This window comes from Aegilops tauschii, chromosome 7, assembly GCF_002575655.3.
Source record: "Aegilops tauschii subsp. strangulata cultivar AL8/78 chromosome 7, Aet v6.0, whole genome shotgun sequence".
In the NCBI taxonomy this organism is placed as follows: Eukaryota; Viridiplantae; Streptophyta; class Magnoliopsida; order Poales; family Poaceae; genus Aegilops; species Aegilops tauschii.
The window spans coordinates 45823094-45838964 of NC_053041.3; the positions used below are offsets into that span (position 1 = coordinate 45823094).

General features: G+C 45.6%; 1 long non-coding RNA gene across 1 annotated transcript; it reads left to right on the forward strand.

Moving 5' to 3' along the window:
* Positions 1-2981: 2981 nt before the first annotated feature.
* LOC120967943 (uncharacterized) lies at positions 2982-5454 on the forward strand. Its single transcript, XR_012189519.1, has 3 exons — positions 2982-3793; positions 4614-4802; positions 4980-5454. It is a non-coding gene; the product is annotated as an uncharacterized lncRNA (long non-coding RNA).
* Positions 5455-15871: the final 10417 nt, after the last annotated feature.

Below are 15871 nucleotides of genomic sequence, written 5' to 3' on the forward strand. Positions count from 1 at the left end.
ACTAGCGATTCCTGCTTCATGTAGGTGAGTTACGACCTGGAATCCGAATTGAGGACGGGTTTTTGGAGTTAGCTCACCCTCGCGAGATCACGGCCCTTTGTCCCGCCCATTGTAGCACGTGTGTCGCCCAGGGCATAAGGGGCATGATGACTTCGCCTCATCCTCTCCTTCCTCCGGCTTAACACCGGTGGTCTGTTCAGGGTTCCAAACTCATAGTGGCAACTAAACACGGGGGTTGCGCTCGTTGCGAGACTTAACCCAACACCTTACGGCATGAGCTGACGACAACCATGCACCACCTGTGTCCGCCATAGGAGGATCCAACCATTATGTTCTGGAAAAGCTCAAGCGGTACTACCGCTCAAGGGAGCGGTATTACCGCTAAATGTAGGGGAGTTACAGAGACCCAACAAAACCCAGCAGTGATACAAGCGCAGTAGACTAATGTAGGAAGGTCCTAAGACGACACATGTATAGGAGACCATTCGACCAAACTGTGTGTGATACACGAATCACAAACGATAATAAAATATATACGTGTGCCAGAAAACAAAACGTGTGCGACCGCCCATCCATCAGGCACGATGATAATATGTAGACCGCGTGTGATAGAGAGCAGACATTTAGACCAAACATTATGTGTGTGATATGTAATCGTAATGCGCAGGGGGCATTGTTAGAAGCGTGTGTGTTTATTGGCAAACACTTTGTATAAACTAATGGTTTGCGATGGTTAGGAGCATCACACATGATGAGTTGTGCGAATACTCGTGGGTGATGATTTAAAAGTTATACATATGGTTCTTTATGTAAACACGTGATACCGCATACGATTGTGTGCTGGGAATTGTGTGCTCTAACGGGAACATAGTGTAAATATAAAAAATTGTATGTGATAGTAATAACGAGCGGCGCTCGACTGCTCCGTGACCACCGCAGAGATGGCCGCTAGGCGCCGCCACCACTTTGATGGCGAGCTCGCCAAGATTGGCGAGGAGTGGTCACAGCTAGGCCGCCGCCAGGGCTCCGAAGGCAATGTCAGTAGTGGCCGTGGCGGCACTCCGCACGACATAATAGGAGGCGGAGCAGCTCCTCCACGAGCAGCAGGCAGCCGTCGGACAAGGCCGCTGCGACCCTCCGACGATGTTCCACCGCTGGAGAGACCACAACGATGACAATGACATGGACGATGACGGCGGTACGGCAGGGCAGGATGGCCACATGTACAAGGTGGTTGTTCGATATAGGGTTTAGGTTTTTTCTAGTTTTTGTTAAACGGTTGAAATATCGACCTTTTTATGTAAATTATAATCGAACTTGAATGAATTCGGCCGTGTTTGCACATTTTTTGTCCTGTTGGTTCCAATTGTTGTTGAAATGTATGTGAGCACTGTCGGATGGCAGTCACCGGCATTAGTATCCGCGGACTGGTACCTCTATCCAGGAAATTTGCTGGTTGTCGTTGGAGATGCCCTCAACCATGGGTGCAATATGTCCCAATACGCAACAAACCAAATTCTGGAAGGAGAATCTTGATGCGTGCACCGACACTGACCAAGCCGCCAAACAATATTGGCAAAGGATAGAGGACCAGTTTCTTCCGAATGATGACAAAGTATCCCTCGAGGACGCCACACACCTATAGGTCACTCCAAGGTCGTTGGGATGTGATCAAGCCGATTTATAGCCGTTGGAGTGGTTGCTTGGAGCAAATCCGCAATGCACCTCCAAGTGGTACTGTTGAAGCCGATTATGTGAGTTTGTTTTCACGTTCCAAGTAGTGCAAATGATTATGCGAGTGGTTGCATGTGACATACTTTGACATTGTCTTCATTTTGTAGCCCAAAATTGCGCAAGAAAGATAAAAGGACATGAAAACTTCCAGTGACAAGTCATTTATAGTAGAGCGTTGTTGGAAAATTCTTCAAAATATCACAAGTGGTACTTGATTGACAAAAAAACCCCGCCGAAGAGAGGTTAACTCACCAAGTTGGATGATGATGATGAAGATGATGATGGCCCAAGAAACAAAAACAAGCCCGATGGAAACAAAAAGGTCAAGGACAAGATCAAGAGAGAAGCGGAGGCATCAAGCTTGAGGCAAAAGATAGATGCCATGGTGCAATCAGATGAGTTGATGATGGCCAAGATATTGGAGGCAAAGAAGGAGTTGGCCAACAAGAAGGCGCAAGAGAAGCAAGAAAAGGGGCAATTCCTCAAGGAGAGGGGTTGCGCAAGGCCGCCATTGAGGAGAAAAGTGCCCTTGCCGAGGAGAACAAGGCCTTGGCCAAGCTTCTTGCGTAGGAGAATAATATCATGACGATGAACCGCAATGACATGGATGACCTTACCAAAGAATGGCATGATATCGTAAGGAGGGAGATCTTGGAGAGAAGGAACCAAGCGACGACGGGTGGTGGACAATGATGATGATGGTCATGATGGTCATGGAGGTGGTAGTGGCTTTTGCATAAGGTTCTTTTGGACCATGGATGGAAACTATGTTTAATTTCCGCGCAAACTATGTTCTAATTTGTAGCCATTTGTTGGAATTGCGGTCAAATTGTCTAATATATATGTTTTTTTGGTTTGAGGGCTAGCGCGGGCTGCAGCCGAACAGACCCACAAGACTGAACTGTAAAACAGAATACTCAAAACACGTTTTCCGTGGTCATTATACTCACTGTAAGGGTCCGCGATATAAGTGGTTTGCTAGAGATGCTCTCATACTTCCCTCTTCATTCATACTCCCTCGGTCCCAAAATAAGTGACTCAACTTTATATTAAAGTTAGTACAAAGTTAAGTACTTTGAGGCGGAGGAGTAGAATCGAAGAAATCCACAAGAGGCGCACCCATAACCCATTCATAATAATTCCATCAAAGAATCATTCTTTTTATATGAAAACTCTTGTTCCAACCTCACCTGACATGCTACTAGCCCGCCCGAGACGAAAATTTGGCCAAGACCCATCATCCAGCGCATCGAACACCAACAGACCGTCACTGTCCCTCGTGACGCTCCCTCGTTCCCCTCCACCACAACGCCTCGCTCCCCTCTCGCGCCGCCGGCCGGCCACCCGTCTTCCCCACCTCCGGCCACCGCCGCCCTACCCTCTCTCCCGCAGCCCACCACCCCTCTCTCCCCACCGCCCCCTTTCTCTACCGTGCGCCGCTCTCCACCCCGATCCACATCGAGCCGCCGACCAGCCTCACCCTAGCTCAGCCTCGCCGGCCACCCCCTCCCCTCCACGGCCGGCAGACTTCCCCAAAGCCGGCTGTCCTCCCCGCCGACCTAGTGCGCCCCCGAACCCGAAACCCTAGCGGAGCTGCAGCAGCAGCCGTCGCGGGGCCTCATGGCGCAGTTCCATGACCAGGTGCTCGCCTCCGCCTCCCTCCTGCACCGTCCGGTGACCGTGCTCTCTCTCCTGCCCGGCGACCTCGCTGCTTTGACGACCCCAAGCTCCGCCTTAAAGGCAGCAGCTTTCTCTCTTTCTCGTCCCGCCTAACCTCGATTCCGTCTTGTATACGCCTGCTTGCAACGTATCCGCGTTGAATGCGTCCTTTGGTTTTGGTCAGGTCACGGTGGTTTTCCGTTGGCGGGGTGAGTGGTGGTGGTGCTTTCCGGTGGTGGTTTGTCCATCGGAGCTCCTGCTTCCGCTCTTCTCCGACGACAATGCTGTGGGCCGGCTGCTGATTTTGGTCAGGTCACGGTGGTTTTCCTGTGGTTGTGGTGCTGTCCACCGGAGCTCCTGCCGCACCTTGTTCAGCTCCGTCACTGCCGACGTCATCAAGGTAGTGTTCCTGTTCTAACTCATCCTAGCTGCAACTTTGATTTCAGAAAAATATAGATTGTCAGTTAGTTATTGTGTAGATCTAGTGCATGTGAGAAACAAAGATTGTTCTGCTAATTGTGATTCGTTTAGTTAGTTCTTATGTATAATATCAAACAGGTGTCATTTTGTTTAGTAATTTGATTTGTTTGTTTGGTAATTCTGTGTAAATCTACTGTGATTTCTCTCTTGCTGTAAGGTTTGGGCAGTGTGGGTGTCGATGTAGATTGGAACAATATAAGTAACGTATTTTGTCTTACCGGAACAATATAAGTAAGTGGGGATCCCAACCTTTTATTTATTTACCGTGTTTAATGAGTTTACCGCTAAGATAGTAATTTAAATCCACGTTGATTCATTGCTCTTGTAAAATTTTGATAATTGTGCTGACAAACCAAATCTGGAGCATTTGCAGCCATGCACATGCGCATTATCTTTACTGTGTGGCATCACCTTTTTTTTTGTTTCTGCTTTTTTCTGATAGCATAGGATTTTCTACCCTCAGGTTGTTTTTTCATGTTCTGCACATCTTCGCTGGTTGCGCCTTGGCGTTATAGTGATTAGTAATATTGCTTGGCTGAAGGAAGCATGCAGAACATTTGCGAGACTTATATTTTTTCCTGCTGTGTCATTGGCACAAACTTACATAGAGCACGCTGATGCATAAGTATGCTCTTTGCTAGTATCAATCTATGCATTGTTGTAATATATGACCTGTTTGTAGTAGAGAGGGGTTTGATCTTGAATTGTGATGACGATCTCATCATCTTGGTCTGGTGCAGGCTTCCTGGCGCGGCTTCATCTCTGACTGGCTGTGTATGCGGCATGGCTTGCCTTCTGGGAGAAGCACCATTTGTAGATGCTCTGCCTAAGCGGCGACAACCAGGCCGATCTACTCATGCTTCTCCAATTTCAACCAGGGACAGGCTGCTGCGGATTGAGCCACTACCGCGTCGCGACATGAATGCCAGGTCCATGTCTTGCTCATCTCGTGTGTAGAAGTTTTCCCCTGTTTTGTGACTTGAGAATAGCCATATTTAGCAGTCCTGCTAAAGTGCAAATAGGGATTCACCAACAGCCATACTAGTGTGTAATACTACTGTAGATTTGTAGTCTATCAATGTGTGCTTTGACTCGATTTTGCTCAGGTCTCGGTGATGTTGTGGTTGTGGTGGGTCCTCCAGTGGTGGTGCTGACCTCCAGGGGTGCTGTGGTGGTGGTGCTGTCCACCGGATCTCCTGCTGGTGCTGCCGGCGTCCGTGCCGCTGAGCTGCTGCTGCTGGCGTCGACTATGACATGCTGCCCCTGCCTTCTTCGACTGGGACCTCTCCTACAGCACTGTCTCCCCACCGGCGTGCCACAGAAGGTCTCTCATTCTCTCTCGATTACTCCCTATTTTCCTTGAACTGCAACTTGTATGTATTTTTGTGTAGAAATGTGGTTCGATTTTGTTTACTACCTTGCTGTGATGTAAAGGTGTTCGATCTCCTATGAAGATTCAAGTGTTTTCTGGTTGCATCATACATATTGGTATTTGGTATGTGCTGTCCACCAAAAAAAATAGTTGTTTTGCTAAGAAGATAAATTGATTGACTATGAGGAGATACCAGAATTGTATACCAATGTACTTGGCTGTTTTTCCAGTTTGTTGCGGTACACAATAGTCTTGATATACATATGCACCATTGTAGATCATTCATCTGCACTGAAACTTAAGCCTTTCTGTCATGTGGGGCCAGATTTATAGGCGCAAGGGCCCTGTCCACCCTAGTTCTGTCCCAGTTTAATTATAGAGTCCTTCTAGATTTAGGTTAAAGAGTCTGGGTCTTAGTTGGAAAGGTTTAGTCCCGAAGAAGGTTACCCTGCCAACACCCAACTAGAGTTGGAGTCTGTCACGTCATTGTAATAGGCTACTTATAGCCACCCTGCGATCAATGAGAACAACCAGAAAATAATCTATCTTCTCACCTCGTGCACCTGCGCCTTGGCGCCCCCTCCTCACCTCTTCCTCCAACCATAGGCCGACGAGAGTTCCGCCCTTGCCCTCCGACCTCCCACGACTACAACCTCCGGTCTAATCCAACCCCAGCCCGTGACACTTTCTCTACTTTGAGGATTAAATAAGTATTCCCTCCGTCCAAAAAAACTTGTCCCTCAAATGGATGTATCTAGCACCAAGTTGGTGCTAGATACATCCATTTGAGAAACAAACTTAGACAAGCTTTTTTGGACGGAGGGTGTAGTAAGCAGTGGAGTTGACGTTTGATCCCTAGGCGATGATGAACATGTGAATATGTAGTCTTTGTTGTACGTATGTGTTTTGCTGGAATGATTTCCAGAGCAAAACAATGCTACATCCCTTGTTTACTCTTGATAGGCATGTCTTGATTGATCTGGTTCACTAGTCACTGGTCTTGGTTAATTTGGTTCTAGTAATTGTTGCAGTTTAGTAAGTCCTTGCTTTGTTTTGCTCTACTTGGCTTGATTAGGTGCTCGATCAAGTAGATTCACTGGTAGAAAAAAGCCCTTTAGTCCCGGTTCGCAACAGCCTTTAGTCCCGGCTGTGCAACCGGGACTAAATATGCGCGACTAAAGACCCCCCCTTTAGTCGCGTCTCTTACGGACCGCGACTAAAGGCTTTAGTCCCGGTTCTTGTGGCTGACCGGGACTAAAGGCCCGTCCACGTGGACGCCCGTGGTCCGTCGGGGCGGAGGACCTTTAGTCCCGGTTCTCGTGGCCACCCGGGACTAAAGGGCTCCTCCGCAGGTTTAGGATTTTAGCCCCCCTAAACCTGGTTTCTTTTTAGTTTGGAGTGTTTTATTTCTTTTATATTATATTTTGTGTTTTATTTTAATTTTGATAAAGTTTCAGTGCACATATTCTACGCTACTATATACATGCATATGAAATTTCAAACAAGAAGAATTCAAGAGGAATATATAATATATATTCAATCTCGGGTGACCATATACAACTTCGAACAAGTTTGCATACACAATTAGGATGGATGACTATATACAACTTCGTACAAGTTTCAATCTCGGGTATGCATATAAATTTCTTCGTCCTCGGTATAGTGTTCTCCTTTAGGATTGATGACTTCCCTCATGAAAAATCCTGCTAATTCTTCTTGAATTGGTCGGAAGCGAGCTTCTGGACTAAGCCTCCTCCGCAAGTTATCCGTCGCGTTCCGCACGCTATCCGATGCCTTCCGCTCAGAGGTGTGTCTCCGGATGTTCTCACAAACATAGTATCCACATAGATTGGTCCCCGGTGGCTGCTTATCCACATTAACTAACCTTCTGAAATCTAGCTCATGTTTGAATTCACCGACAATTTCTTCTGAGAACCGTCTCCAAACCCTACAGGGCAAAGAAAATTAAATGAAGAAGGGAGTTATTAGTTACTTGATATTAGGAAATGAACGAAAGAGACCGATCGATATAGAGCTCAAATGATTGAAAATAATTACTTTTGCAGCATTTTTCTCATGTCGGCCCAACGCTTTGGATCCGAATCCATAGAGTCCATGATTAGAACTCTGGAGGTGTGAAGTTCAATATTTAGCAGAATCCAGTGGAACCTGCGGACACGTTACATGCACAGTCATGCATAACTCATCGATTAGACATACCATGCATGGAGTAAACAAAAGAGAATGGGCAGAAGAGAGAAACACTCACCCAAAATGGTAAGGAAATAGAATATGACTTTTGAGTTGATGCTTTCTAAGAAACTTGTACAAGTCTTTCTCCACGTCTTCGGGGTGATGTTGTAACACATGTCCATTAACGATATGTGGGTCAATGAACCCAACATCATGGATGTTTCTTATTTTGCATTCCCAAATCTTCAATCTGCATAATAGCGTACGCAACAATATAGTTAGGACAATATATATATATATAGTGCAGGCAATGAAGAACGAGATGAGGTAGAAATAAATCACTTACAGAACGTAGCAACTCAGCATAGATTTGTCGAGGTCGCGCAGATTGAATAGCTGGAACAATTCACTCATATGAACTTCTACAGAGTACCGTTTGGTGTGATGCTCATCTGTAACATCCGCATAAATATATTCTTTGTCGGCCCATGTTATGAATTGCTTGTACCAACGTAGCAGATTTCGCATTTGTGGTGGTAGACTCTTTTCCCGCGCAGGCTCGACGAGAGGCCCATTCCGCACATATTGTAATGCTATCTCACATACTGGCGCATCCTCAAGGCCTAAGAAGGCACGAAGAGTCAAACCCATCTCGGATGCTTGTTTCATGGCACTCGCTACAGTCAATCCAAGTGCTGCCGCAGCTGCTATGATCTCGGGGTCCTCTTCCGGACCGGCTTTCACTATGAGCGGGGGGATCGATTGTTTCTTCTGCATCCCGAGTTGGTCAACTTGTTTCCCGCTTTTTTTACTTTCTTCTTTCTCCTCCTTCAATATTTTTGCTTGCCTACGAAGTTCATGTCCATAGTCGTCAGGCATATTCAGCTCGGCTTGGGACGGTGTGGTCAAAAAATCCTTAGCCCACTTCTTTTGCTTCTCAGTGAATACTTGCTTGGGCTCAGGCTCTTTTTTCGCCTTCATATCCGCCTTCCATTTCTCATAATCAGCAGACGCGGCCAATTTGGTTTCAGCTTCACTAAGTTCCCCAGGCCTTGGGAGGAGAGGCTTCAGTGATGGCTCCGGTACCCTTGTGGTCTTAGGTACATAAGGGTCCGGGTTAATAGTCCAGGAGCGGGTTTCCTTGCTGTCCGCCTGCTTCTGCTTCTTCGCCGGAGGTGGATTGGGGGGCGTCGTACCCGCCGGAGGAGGATTGGGGGGCGTCGTACTCGCCGGAGGTTGTGGATCGGGGGACGGCGTCGAATGGCGTGAAGGAGGTGTAGGTGAACCACCACGACCACCACCACCGCCACCACCGCCACCACCACCACCCCCATCGGAGGGGGGTGGACTTGCTAGCCTTGGCGCCTCGCCTGGAAACACTATGTACTTCTTTTTCCATAGAATGAACTGGCGCTTGACATCTCCAAGTCTTCTCTCCCCTTCGGGTGTAGGTTTGTCAATCTCCAGGTCCTCAAACCCTTGGACTATGTCTTCCACCGTGACACGAGCATAGCCATATGCAATGGGGTTGTTGTGGTGGAGTGCTCCAGGTGTACAGGGTAAAGCACTGCCGCTAGCTACCTTTGTGGAAACGTTCCCCACGGGATAATGTAGATCACATTCTTTCATCTCCTTTACATCATCCACGGGGTAGTGAGGCTCCGGTGCACGAATCTCGATCATCGGTGCACTAGCAGCAGGCGGGGCATCCGTGGAAGCCACGCTGCTTCTCCGCTGCTGGCTTCCGCGATCCGCTTCATGATCTTCATGCGGCCCTGCAGCCGATTTTTCTTTCACTAGTTCATGCACGGTCTGCTTCAACTCATGGAGTTCCGATGCAAACTTCGTCATAAGATCTGCATCCCGGTCCGTCTTTCTCTTACGGCTTCTGTAACAGTACGGGTCATTGTCCTGGGAAAACCCTACTTTCCACGGAACTTTGCCTTTGCCTCGTACACGTCCTCCGTGTTTATCATTCCCGAGGGCTGTTGTCAGTGCGTCTTTCTCTCTGTTGAACTTGATCAAGCCCTCTTGAGCTTGGGTCATTGCGTCAATAAGGGCTTGGGTGGGAGCAAACTGTCTCTGCCGGTGAACACACACCCCTGTCTCCGGGTCTAGCGATCCCCCATGCCTGTACCACCAGCTTTTGGCCCTTGGGTCCCATCCCTCTGTACCTAGAGGGATTCCTCGCACCCTCAGGTCCTCCTCCATCTTCTGCCACCTAGGCTCCGAAAGGCGGTATCCTCCTGGCCCCATAATATGATGGAACTTTTTCTTACTCGCATTATCCTTATTTTTTTCGATATTTCCTTGAAATGCTCCGATTGCTTTTGCCTCACAAATTCTGGCCAATCATCTTTCAGTTTCTCATGTTGTCCATTGAAATCCGGAGTCTTGCCCTTGTTGACATAGTCACGGGTTAAATTTTTCTTGAAGTTCCGGAATGCTTCGCCCATCTTCTGAAGAGCGAACTCTTTAACTAGCCTCCTCCTCTGACGTCCACCCGGAACCTCGTTACCGAATTCATCGACTTTGTTGTATTCCGGAGGTAGAATGAAATGTTCCATAAGCTTTCTCCAGCAATCCTTTTTCGTTCTCTTGTCGACAAAACTGAAACCAAGACGTGCCTTCTTTGGCTCCTTCCATTCCTGGACGGTGATCGGGACGTTGTCTCTAACAACGACTCCGCATTGGTTGATAAACTTTGAGGTGTGCTGTAGGGGCTTGCCGGTTTCACTGACAAACTCAATGGCATATGTTTCTCCTGTTTTCATCGCCTTGGATTTGCCACGCTTTGTCGTACTCGATCCGGTGGGCTAAAAAAAGAAAGAGAGTCGCGCGCGTTAATACATATGTATTCACATTTCAGTAAGTTTGTATCACGAGAGGCTCAATGTATATATATACCTCGCCGGAGGTGGTTGCTACTTGCAATTCGAGATCGTCGGTTGTTGACGGTTGACCTCCGTCGACAATGTCCGTTCCTTCACCTTCTTGATCATCGACAATCTCTGTTCCACCGTCAAGGTTCAGATAAGAAGAGACTACATCCTCTTGTTGCTCATATTCTGAGCCCGGCACATAAGGAATCTCGTTGTTGATGATGTCCATTAAATAACGTTCAGCCTCCGGATCCCTAAGCGGCTCGGTTCTATCGTCCGCCATATGTCACTCCTGCATGTAGTAAAAATTCATTAAGTATAAAGGAATTAAAAAATAAGATTAAGGGGACATAGAGGAGGAGGAATTAAAAAATAAGATTCTTTAAGTAAAAATTCTTTTTTTCTTCTTCTTCCTTTCTTCTTCCTCTTTCTTCTTCTTCCTTTCTTCTTCTTCTTCCTTTTTCCTTTCTTCTTCTTTCTTTCTTCTTCTTCCTTTCTTCTTCTTTCTTTCTTCTTCTTCCTTTCTTCTTCTTCCTTCTTTCTTTCTTCTTCTTCCTTTTTGTTTTTTCTTTCTTTCTTCTTCTTCCTTTCTTCTTCTTTTTTTCTTCTTCCTTTTTCTTTCTTCTTTCATTTGGTTTTCATTTGGTTTTCATTTTTTTCTTCTTCCTTTTTCTTTCTTGTTTTTTCTTCTTCCTTTTTCTTTCTTCTTTCTTTTTTTCTTCTTCCTTTTTCTTCTTTCTTTTTTTCTTCTTCCTTTGTTTTTCTTCTTCCTTTTTCTTTCTTGTTTTTTCTTCTTCCTTTTTCTTTCTTCTTTCTTTCTTCTTTCTTTTTTTCTTCTTTTTCCTTTCTTCTTCCTCTTTCTTCTTCTTCCTTTCTTCTTCTTTCTTTCTTCTTCTTCCTTTCTTCTTCTTCCTTTCTTCTTTCTTTCTTCTTCTTCCTTTTTCTTTTTTCTTTCTTTTTTCTTCTTCCTTTTTCTTCTTTCTTTCTTCTTTCTTTTTTTCTTCTTCCTTTTTTTTCTTCTTTCTTTTTTTCTTCTTCCTTTGTTTTTCTTCTTCCTTTTTTTTTCTTCCTCCTTTGTTTTTCTTCTTTCTTTTTTTCTTCTTCCTTTTTCTTCTTTCTTTCTTCTTTCTTTTTTTCTTCTTCCTTTTTTTTTCTTCTTTCTTTCTTCTTCTTCCTTTTTCCTTTTTCTTTCTTCTTCTTCTTCCTTTTTCTTCTTCCTTCTTCTTCTTCTGCCGGCGCGCGGAGGACGGCAGGCAGGGCCAGCGGGCGGCGGGCGGCAGGGCGTCGGGCGGCGGGCGGCGGCGGGCGGGCAAGGGCAGGGCACGGGCGGCGGGCAAGGGCAGGGCACGGGCGGAGGCGGCGCTCACTGGGGACGGAAGCGGCGGCGCGCAGGACTTCGGCGTCGGCGTCGGGGCAGGGCTTCGGCGTCGATCGGCGTCGAGAGAGAGGAGAATGGGAAATGGCGAAACTGCTAAGTGCAGTATTTATAGACGCACCTTTAGTCGCGGTTGGGGAGGAGGACCGCGACTAAAGGTACCCTTTAGTAACACCAACCGCGACTAAAGGGTACCCTTTAGTCGCGGTCCGCCTCCCCAACCGGGACTAAAGGGTTTTGGCGCCGCTTTCGCTCCCGCGCAGAAAGACCCTTTAGTCGCGGTTGGGGACAACAACCGCGACTAAAGGGTACCCTTTAGTCGCGGTCCGCCTCCCCAACCGGGACTAAAGGTCTGTGCTGGAACTGGCGTGGTGCGGTGGGATGTTTAGTCCCACCTCGCTAGCCGAGAGGCTTCGACAGTGGTTTATAAGCGCGGCTGCGCTCACCACTTCGAGCTCCTCTCAAATGCAGGCTTACGGGCCTATTCTGTCACTATGTGCCTGTGGGCCTACTGGGCCTTCTGCGGGCCTGAATCCTGGCCCATTAATGGGTTTCTAGTCGTATTCAGGCCGTGGTGGCCCAGTAGGTGGCATATTTTTTATTTTTTGCCTGTTTTTTGTTTTCTTTTTTGCTTTATTTATTTTGTTTCTAATTACTTATTTATTTTACTTTATGATAATTATTTTTGCTATTAAAGTTTCTAATTACTTATTTATTTATTTTATTAAAATTTATTTTATTTTGTTTGTACTTATATATTTTATTAAAGTTTATATTATTTTGTTTTTCTTCTGTTTATTTTATTCTTGTTTTTCTTCTGTTTTTTCTTCCTTTTTTCTTCTGTTTTTTCTGTTTGTACTTATATATTTTATTCTTGTTTTGTTTTTCTGTTTTTTTATGTTTGTACTTATATATTTTATTAAAGTTTATATTATTTTGTTTTTCTTCTGTTTATTTTATTCTTGTTTTTCTTCTGTTTTTTTCTTCCTTTTTTCTTCTGTTTTTTTCTGTTTGTACTTATATATTTTATTCTTGTTTTGTTTTTCTGTTTTTTTCTGTTTGTACTTATATATTTTATTAAAGTTTATATTATTTTGTTTTTCTTCTGTTTATTTTATTCTTGTTTTTCTTCTGTTTTTTTCTTCCTTTTTTCTTCCTTTTTTCTTCTGTTTGTACTTATATATTTTATTCTTGTTTTATTCTTGAAGGTTTGACAAAAGGTTTGATACATCATTCAGTTCATCGACCAAATACAAACTTTGGTACAATAAATTATTACACATCAATTCTTCCCTTGTGTCCCTGCTTGCTTACGATTGTGCCGTATCCATGGAGCATCCTCATCATTTAACTTAATGCTTGGGTCAGTGTTCACTTTGAAGGGCGGAATTTCACCAAACATATTATAATCTTCTGACATGTCTGTCTTGTCCTCCACTCCCACGATGTTTCTTTTCCCTGAAAGAACAATGTGGCGCTTTGGATCATCGCATGATGTACTGATCGTTTTCTTATCTTTTCGTTTCCTCGGTTTGCTACTCATGTCCTTCAAATAAAAAACCTGAGCGACATCTTTGGCAAGGACGAATGGTTCGTCAAGGTAACCAAGATTGTTGAAATCCACCATTGTCATTCCGTATTGCTCGTCCACCTTTACCCCACCTCCTGTTAGCTTGAACCATTTGCACCGGAACAAAGGGAACTTAAAGGAGGGTCCATAGTCAAGTTCCCATATCTCCTCTATGTAACCATAATATGTGACCTTTTGCCCATTCTCGGTTGCTGCATCAAAGCGGACACCACTGTTTTGGTTGGTGCTTTTTTTATCTTGGGCGATGGTGTAAAATGTATTCCCATTTATCTCGTACCCTTGGAAAGTCGTTATAGTCGAAGATGGTTTCTTGGCCAACATGTACAGCTGATCTCCAACATCATTGTCATTCATTAAATGTTTTCGCAACCAACTGCCGAAAGTCTCCATGTGGGCCTTTCTAATCCAGGATTCAGGCTTTCCCGGGTTGTCCGAGCGTAAAATATTCTTGTGTTGCTCGAAGTACGGAGCCACCAAGCTGGAATTTTGCAGAACTGTGTGGTGTGCTTCAGTCATAGAATGACCGTCCATACATATCGTGGATTCCCTTCCGATCTTGCCTTTTCCACTTAGTCTCCCCTCGTGCCGCGATTGAGGAATACCAATCGGCTTAAGGTCAGGAACATAGTCAATACAGAACTCAATTACCTCCTCATTTCCATAGCCCTTGACGATGCTTCCTTCTGGCCTAGCACGGTTACGAACATATTTGTTTAATACTGCCATGAACCTCTCAAAGGGGAACATATTGTGTAGAAATACAGGACCGAGAATGGAAATCTCTTCGACTAGGTGGACCAGGAGGTGCGTCATAATATCGAAGAAGGATGGTGGGAACACCAACTCGAAACTGACAAGGCATTGGACCACATCGTTCTGTAACCGTGGTAGATCTTCTGGATTGATTACCTTATGAGAGATTGCATTGAGGAATGCACATAGCTTCACAATGGCTACTCGAACATTTTCCGGTAGGAGCCCCCTCAAAGCAATCGGAAGCAATTGCGTCATAGTCACGTGGCAGTCGTGAGACTTCAGGTTTTGGAACTTTTTCTCCGCCATGTTTATTATTCCCTTTATATTCGACGAGAAGCCAGACGAGACCTTCATACTGCTCAGGCATTCAAAAAAAATGACCTTCTCTTCTTTGGTAAGAGCGTAGCTGGCACGACCTTGAAACCATTCCGGATGCCGGTCATCTGGGTCTTTCAAAAGTTGCTGGTCCTGCCGTGCTTCCTTTGTATCATTTGTCTTCCCATACACGCCCAAGAAGCTTAGCAGGTTCACGCAAATATTCTTCGTAACATGCATCACGTCGATTGCAGAGCGGACATCTAGGACTTTCCAATATTCTAGCTCCCAAAATATAGATTTCTTCTTCCACATGGGTGCGTGCCCGTCAACTCCCCACGGAACTGATTGTCCGCCAGGACCCTTTCCAAAGATGACTTTCAAATCCTTGACCATATCAAATATCTCAGCACCAGTACGTTCCACAGGCTTCGGCCGGTGATCTGCCTTGCCGTTGAAATGCTTGCCTTTCTTTCTTACGTTATGATTTCAGGGAAGAAATCGACGATGACCCAGGTACACGTTCTTCTTACAATTAACCAAACGTACACTTTCAGTCTGATGTAAGCAGTGCGTGCATGCATTGTATCCCTTATTTGTCTGTCCCGAAAGGTTACTGAGAGCAGGCCAATCGTTGATGGTTACAAAAAGCAACGCTCGTAGGTCAAATTCCTCTCCTTTGTGCTCATCCCAGACACGTACACCAGGTCTGGCCCACAACTGTAAAAGTTCTTCAACTAATGGCCTTAGGTACACATCGATGTCGTTGCCGGGTTACTTAGGGCCTTGGATGAGAATTGGCATCATAATGAACTTCCGCTTCATGCACAACCAAGGAGAAAGGTTGTAGATGCATAGAGTCACGGGCCAGGTGCTATGGCTGGAGCTCTGCTCGCCAAAAGGATTCATGCCATCAGTACTTAGACCAAATCTTATGTTCCTTGCGTCAGCTGCAAAATCTTTGAACACTCTGTCGATCTTTCTCCATTGTGTTCCATCAGCGGGGTGTCTCAACTCCCCGTCGGACTTACGGTCCTCTTTGTGCCATCGCAACGACTTGGCATGCTTTTTGTTCATGAAGAGACGTTTCAACCGTGGTATTATAGGAGCATACCACATCACCTTGGCGGGAACCCTCTTCCTGGGTTTCTCGCCCTCAACATCGTCACCAGGGTCATCGCCTCTGATCTTATAACGCAATGCAGTGCATACAGGGCATTCATTCAAATTCTCGTATTCACCGCGGTAGAGGATGCAGTCGTTAATGCATGCATGTATCTTCAGAACCTCTAAACCTAGAGGGCAGACAACCTTCTTTGCTTCGTACGTACTGGCGGGCAACTCGTTATTCTTCGGAAACATATTCTTCAACATTTTCAGCAAATTTTCAAATGATGAGTCACCTACACCTTCCTGTGCCTTCCATTTTAGCAAATCTAGTGTGCAGCCCAGCTTTTTCAGACTATTATCGCATCCTGGATACAACGACTTTTTGTGATCCTCTAACATGCGAT